This window comes from Montipora foliosa, chromosome 6 (genome assembly GCF_036669935.1).
Source record: "Montipora foliosa isolate CH-2021 chromosome 6, ASM3666993v2, whole genome shotgun sequence".
Taxonomy (NCBI): Eukaryota; Metazoa; Cnidaria; class Anthozoa; order Scleractinia; family Acroporidae; genus Montipora; species Montipora foliosa.
Genome location: NC_090874.1, coordinates 48,237,663 through 48,245,162, shown reverse-complemented (window position 1 = coordinate 48,245,162; position 7,500 = coordinate 48,237,663). Strand labels below are relative to the sequence as shown.

General features: G+C 40.7%; 1 long non-coding RNA gene across 1 annotated transcript in view; it reads left to right on the top strand.

Annotated features, from left to right (window-relative positions):
* The first annotated feature begins 3,128 nt into the window (after positions 1–3,128).
* Positions 3,129–7,500, top strand: part of LOC138007555 (uncharacterized) — a 6,442-nt gene continuing 2,070 nt past the window's right edge. The window contains exons 1-2 of the long non-coding RNA XR_011124063.1: positions 3,129–3,225; positions 5,897–5,987. This is a non-coding gene — a long non-coding RNA (uncharacterized lncRNA). The remainder of the gene's footprint in view (positions 3,226–5,896; positions 5,988–7,500) is intronic.

The following is a 7,500-nucleotide window of genomic DNA, read 5'->3' as shown; positions in this document are numbered from 1 at the left end:
ATCTCCGCTCGATTTGCACGCAATAGTTACACCCTTGACGGTTCGTAAAGCATCAAACTGCGTAGTAAAAGCACGTTCAACGTTTGCTTTTAATTCAAAGCAAAAAATTATTTAACGAAAAAAACAATCTATTTACTGATCCAAAGAGCGAAAAGACCCTGCACTGTGCAAGTAGAATCGCTGGAACACAAGTGTATTCTAAAGCGAAAAGTCTAGATCGGACTCTTGAAAAGGAAATTCTTACAACTGACAAGATACCTAAGGGAGATAAAGCTAAAAGATCCCCTCGATATTGTAAAACAATGCGCCAATTTTCATCGAGTTCAGGAAAACAGCTGTGCTCGAATCGCGCGGTTTTAAGTCACTTTATGAAGTGCTCGAAAATTCGAATTTGAATAACTGCCAACTTAACGAGCGTCCGTTACACACGATTTTTTAATGTAAACATTCTCCAGTCTGAAGAGACATTGTAATTTGCAAGTTCTTCTTTACATGAAATTAACAGGATTCGTTGCCAATTACCTAACGATTGATTTGGCATTTGTAACCTTGAGTAGAATAAGTACCGTATTTTTTGATAAGGTTTTTGAGATAACACCGCCGACAAATGGATACTTGATTAGCCTATATTTTCGTATTTACAGCTCTCAATGAAACAAATAACAATGACAAAGCATGGTATAATGAAAAAGTCGATCAGTTTCTGTCACCGATATTCGATGAATATGTTTTTTAATTACCAAAATTTATAGTGGGCACGAACACATGAGAACACGTAAACATGACGCAAAAACTGGTTGCTCCAAAATCAATGACCCTTTGTACATTAAAGGTGGGCAGACACGAGAGGTCATGTTGCAGGAGCATGTTGCAGCGACAAAAAAAGGTGTGTATTGATTAAATCTGCTTAAAGGAGACTTTGTCGGGTAATGGGACGTTTCATCGTGTGAGTGGAAATCGCTATTCAGGCTCCACATTTTGGGTCTCATCTCAGGCCTCCTGACGAGGTGGCGCCTATCTTAGCAAGGTCAAAGCTACAAGGTGTCGATGTTGTACTGGCCAAGCAACTTCCATCTACAACGCAGGAGACTGCTGCAGACCTTCCCTCAGGGCATACGTGGAAGTAACCTCCTCAGTCGACATCAAGGCAATCAGGGGCACCCAACGAGAACATAATTCAAAACTACTTAAACATAGCATTGTTAAACGTATTTTAGTATTTAAACGGTAGATATAGGCATATTTTTATCCCCTAAAGATGTTTCATCTGTTCGGATTCCCGAGCTGGAAGTCTTGTGATGCCAAAATTATAGGGATCAAAACTTACCTTTTCGAAAATTTCAGCCAGAGAGAAGGCTTCCGAAAATTCTAGGTGACCTTTTTAGGGTAAAATTCCGTTTAAACTGGGCAATTATACCATGTTTTAGATGTTCGAAAATTCTATGACAGGCAGGCAAGCAAGGAATTTTGCAACAAATGTTCCGAAAATTCTAGATCTCAAATCGTCATCCGAACAGATATTTTCCGAACATTGACGTTGGGTGCCCCTGGGCAATTGCATGGAAGAATTTCTTGTGCCGGGATACTGGTGCACCTTTATGCCACAGAGAATCAGACCATTAGCGGAAGGACTAGATTAATATTGCAATGCGGAATGATGTGCAAGTCTCCTAAGAGAATATAGGGTACCTCCCGACAATAGATGCACCAGCGGCAAGTAACATAAATATTGTGTTTTGAGGTATGTCAAATTTCAAGGACAGTATCAAGCTCAACACCAAAGTTGTCGTTTTCATGTTGATCAAGCACTTAACGCCGAGGCTGTGGAAATCAAATGGGGAAGCAAGAAGAGCATTTTGGGGATATCATTCTCAGAATGGGAGCCTTTCATACTATCTGCAAGTTTGTGGGAATAGACCTCTTTAGCTTGTACGTTTTGTTTTCCCATTTCAGACCACGTAATGTTCCCAAGGGAATTTTCCTTTTGTTTTTTTTATAAGTTATGCATACGTATGCACGTGCATAAAACGACATTGATGTCGTCTTTATTTGAAAGAAACTGTTCCCTAGAGTAATATCATGTGGTCTGAAATGGGAAAACAAAATGTACAATCTGAAGAGGTCTATTATCGGAAACGTACAGGCCTTCACTTGCTTCATGTATATCTCAAATGCAAGTAGCAGGTAAATGACCTACGGTACTGTCTCTTCTGTGTCAGGAATTAAAGGAGACATTGACTCCAACCAGCTACCACCATGAATTGACACTCTCTACAAGGGCCGCGACCAAGCCAACTACCAAACCAAGGCACCGAAGCCTTCAGAGCTGCCTACAGATACCCTCACCGGTTGTGCATTGGTGGAGTGTGAGAAAGAAAGGCTGACAATTAACTGATTGAGTGGAGAGCCAGTGCCCATACCTGTGTTAGAGTAATTATCCCGCCAGTGTAAGAGGCGCTTTGAGATGCCAAATTGCACGTACCTTGCAAATGGTTTTCAATGCATGAACACGTGTAAACTGCAAAACTGTGACAACTGACGTGAGGACCCAACAGAGGCCATTGCCGACACTGCATGACGACGACGATGATGATTAGACCAGTCAAGAAGAAACTAGTTATCATCCCGACTTGCATAAAGAAGAAATAGTATCCTAGTTAAATATTTTACCGCTAGAAGGCCTTCTCAAACTAGTAAAAAAGGAAATACGAGTAATGGCTTGCCGAGAAATAGTTATTTGTTAACAAAGCCAGCAGTATTTTTATTTCACCTATCAAATGCTAAATAACCCGAAGCTCTCCTTGTTGAAGGCTGGAATACGACTAAAGCGATTCTTGTCACACGGTCATAAAGAGTAACTGTAAAAAGAGGATAAAAAGGTAAGTCATGAATTGTAAAAAGACTGTGGGAAAGCCTTTTAAAAAAGTCACTTCGGTGCCATAGCAACCACAAAACAAACGCCTTCACAAAGGTATGTCGTGTTTAAAACAACCTTAAGCATTTATTGATCTTATTAAACCAGAACCTGTTCAAAATTTTCAGCATAAAACATTTAATGTTGCAATAGTGAATGAGGAGAAGAGAGATTCTATGACATTACTGACGTCATTTCATCTCGTGATTAACACAAGAAATCTTTACCTTTGACATGGCTATCATACAAAAAAGCAAAGTAGAGGAAACAAAGTTTCCAAAGAAGTATGGTAGCCTTTGTCCCTAAGAGCGGTAAGTAATTCGACATTTTGGGGTCCTGGGGCCTGTTTCTCGAAAGTCCCGAAACTTTACGGGCCATTTTCGGGTGTCACATTCCCTTTGTATCTCGAGAACGGAGAAGATTTAAGTCGTCAAACTTCACAGTCATGTTTCTTTTCGTTACCTTGAAAAGATGTTAAAAGATCGGCTTTCCAAAACAAGCGGTTGGCAGTTTCACAAATGGGTTTTCGGGCCCGAAAAGTTTTCGGGACTTTCGAGAAACGAGCCCCTGGTCCATAAACTATTAGGGTCAAAATCACAACACTTGCACACACATGAAAATGTTGCGGATACATGTTTCAGGGATATGTTGCAGCGACATGTCCACGCCGACGACACGTGTCCCATGAAGTTTAACTTGGTGTTGCACAATTCTAAAAGTATCAGTTTATACGAGGGGACATATCGCTGGAACATATCCCTAAAACATGTACCAGAAACATTTTCATGTGCGTGCACGTGTTGTGATTTTGTCCTTGCTACGTGTCGCCTCAGTGTGCACTACACAAGCTTTTTTTCTCTGCAACATGACCCCTCGCGTCTGCCCTCCTTAAAATTACCGCTGTTAGAAGATGATTCTTTAGTGCGTTGTGGGAGGAATTCGCCAAGCTTATCCTCAGTGCGAACGATGCCGACGGAAAAGAGTTTCCAATGCCTCTCTTAGAACAAACACTTAATTGTAGAACATGCTGGCATACTTCATCAAAATTGTTACGACACTTTGAACAGCTTTCCCCCATACAGGCAGGTGGCTACTAGTTATCTCGCGACTATTGAGGCCACAACAGGGGGGAGGAGGGGCGGGGAGGGGGGGGGTGTCCTTGCTCCGTTGTTCCCGAAATTACTTCCAAACTTGTTCTCAACCTTTTGGTCCCTAAAATGGTTTATGTTCCTTTGTTCCCTAAGATATTTTGTCTTTGTTCCCCTGTTCCCCAGTTTAAATTAGCCATTGATTCTCCCTTGCAAAAGTACGGCTGTTTTGCAGTTTAATGTAAAGGCTAGAAATGTGCTTTCTCAGAAACACGGTTTTTTTGTCTTTCCTTGATGAGGGATATTGCGTCCTGATTAAAAATTAACCAAGGTCCGAGTTTATTTCTGAAAGAAATGTTGTTCAACGTTGATATTCGGCAAAATTGTACATTAGAGGAATTCAATCTTGAAAAACAAAAATAAACAAAAGAAATTCTCACCCAAAAGCTGAAAAAGAGAAATCAAAGTTTACGCTTATCCTAGATTAAGTTAATTGGCTTTCGAACAACCGGGCCTACAATAGAGCGTTTTCACATGACGTCACGGCGGCCATGTTGGTGTTCCAAAACAAAGAAATGGCGGCCATATTGGTGTACCAAATTAATCCTCCGGGAATTATTTCATAACTTTTTAAGGATTAAACCACTGCAAAAACCGTGTACGATCAAAACTTGCTCTACGTTGGATCAAAATAGATCGTGACCACACCAAAAAAAACTTTAAGAATTGAAAATATACTGCAAAGGTTGGTCAAGACAACGTGAACATAGGCGTTGTTGCAATATTTCGGCTGGCCAACACCAGCCTTCTTCAGGTTTATTGACTGGATAAATGCTTGTTACAAGATCTTTATATTTACCGGAAATGACATAAAAAGGCTACGTGATGTGTTATAAAAACGAAAATGCATAAAAAAGAGGAGAGAGAATAATACATGATAACAAGATGAAAAAGACAAACGAAAATTAAAAGGTAGCTAAACTAAATTACATTTCATCTCTTCTGTTAAGGCCTGCAGGCTCCAGTGTTTTTCCCTTGTGTATGAGGAATGCCTCACGAGCCTTTCTGATGGAGTCACGACTAGTGTGCAGTTGTTCGAGCGGTATAAGGATCATGTGATCCTCCGCGTGACCACTGGTCAGGAATTGTCGTGAAACCGCAGTGGGGGTATAACTACAAAAGGGGTTTATAATAGGTCGCCTATGTTCATTTAACGTGAGGCATTCCTCATACACAGAGGAAAAACACTGGAGCCTGCAGGCCTTAACAGAAGAGATGAAATGTAATTTAGTTTAGCTACCTTTTAATTTTCTTTTGTTTTTTTCATCTTGTTATCATGTATTATTCTCTCTCCTCTTTTTCATGCATTTCCGTTTTTATAACACATCACGTAGCCTTTTTATGTCATTTCCGGTAAATATAAAGATCTTGTAACAAGCATTTATCCATTCAATAAACCTGAAGAAGGCTGGTGTTGGCCAGCCGAAATATTGCAACAACGCCTATGTTCACGTTGTCTTGACCAACCTTTGCAGTATATTTTCTATTTTCATGCAAATACTTTCTTTTGTTTCAGTAATCCAATATGGCTGCTGGTCACGTGAGTGAAAACGATCTATAGGTCGAAAAGGGATGCGAGACTAGAATCGCGGTTGCGTAATACAAATGGTATCCATGTCCTAGCCTATCAGGGCTATCATACGAGGGAGAGCGATAAATTAACGTAGCGCCATTGAATGATGCGTGTCTTAAATATAGTGTGTAAACGATGTGCTTCACTGACATACCAGGCACTGCAAAAATGATGGATATGTGTGGGAGGCCAAATATCTCCGAGAACCGTATGCAATAAACTTGACCCTAGAAAGTTTATATATTTTTCCTTTGTTCACAGGTAGAACAAGCCCAGACTCGCACAGCGATAGGGTAAAATTTTCCAAAAGTCGTTACAGGAAGTTCTGTCGACAATGCTGTCAAACCCCTCCGTAAGTTCAACCGAACACTGATTGTAGATTTTCTCCATCTTGACAAAGCTTTCAATGCAAATGGGCAACATCAGGTGTGCCTTCCATGTTCAATGTGACAACAAACAACAACTGGGCAGAAAAGCATGCTACCAAGCAACCTTGTTCTCATGGTCTCTCTTCTTCTCTTCCCGAGAGAGAGCTAGGGAGAGAGAATGGCTGGGGCTGGTCACGTACATTTGTCTCCCAGAAAAAAAATAAATAAACGAGAGGAGAGGTATCTCGCTTTCAACTCTTTCTCCCTAACCCATCCTCTACCTCTGAAATGACGATTATTAACAACTCCCAATTTTCTCTAAATTGAAGATCCGAACCCCAATGCTTGAACTCGTAGGACTCGAACCTGGATATCAATAATCTTTTCACTTAACCACTAGACTACCACATCGCTAACTGCCAGAATAATTATATATTTTTAATATTTTTTTCTTCCGAATGCCGCTGTAAACGTGTATTATCACCAGCTAAGAAACAAGTTTAAACAGGAAAAAATGTCGGTTACCAAACCTCAAGAGAAAGTTAACCATTTTTTAAAAAATCAAGCAGTACACTAAACCACTATTCAGCAATGACTATATATATACTAATTCGTATTGGTAAATAATTGGTGCAATTTTCAGCCAGTTGATCTTTTGTGGGTAAGTGGACAAAAACAGTTCTTTCAAGGTGAGTGCTCCGGGTTCAAATCCTGTCCAGCCAGAATTGCAACTTTTACTTTTTTTCTTTTCATCTGCTACCACAAGTCCTGGGACAGAGTAATCTAAATTGAAGATAACAGTCAATCCAGAGAAAATTAGCAATTTTCTATAATCGTCATGAAGAGGTAGAGGATGGGTTGTGTTCTTCCCCCCCCCCCCCCCCCCCTCTCTCTCTCTCTCTCTCTCTCTCTCTCGCTCTCCCTCTATCGCTCCATGGGAAGAGAAGAAGAGAGATCCTGAGAACGAGGTCCTGACCATTAACAAAATGAAACCGACCTCGACTTGGTGAATGACTTTCACTAAGAAAACGGCAACTTAATTTTCACACAGAAGAAATACGACCGATTTAGCCTCAATGGTTTTTTAAGAACCAAAGTTGATCCACGCGGGCACCTCCTCTAGGAATGGCGTGAACACTCGTTTTCGCGGTTGATTTGCATCGTCTCCAAGGTGAAAATAAAGTTGCAAAAATCGTCGCAGTTAGATAACAACTCGATCCAGACCATACGAATGCGCTGCACTGCTCTACTAACTGAGCTATCAAGCCCGTTGGGAGCTGGGGCCCGTTTCTCGAAAGTCCCGAAACTTTACGGGCATTTTCGGGTGTCACAATTCCCTTTGTATCCCAAGAAAGGAGAGGATTTAAGTCTTCAAACTTCAGTCATTTTTCTTTTGTTACCTTGAAAATGTTAAAAGATTGGCTTTCCAAAACAAGCTGTTGACAGTCTCACAAATGGTTTTTAGGGACTTTCGAGAAACGGGCCCCTGGTCTATTG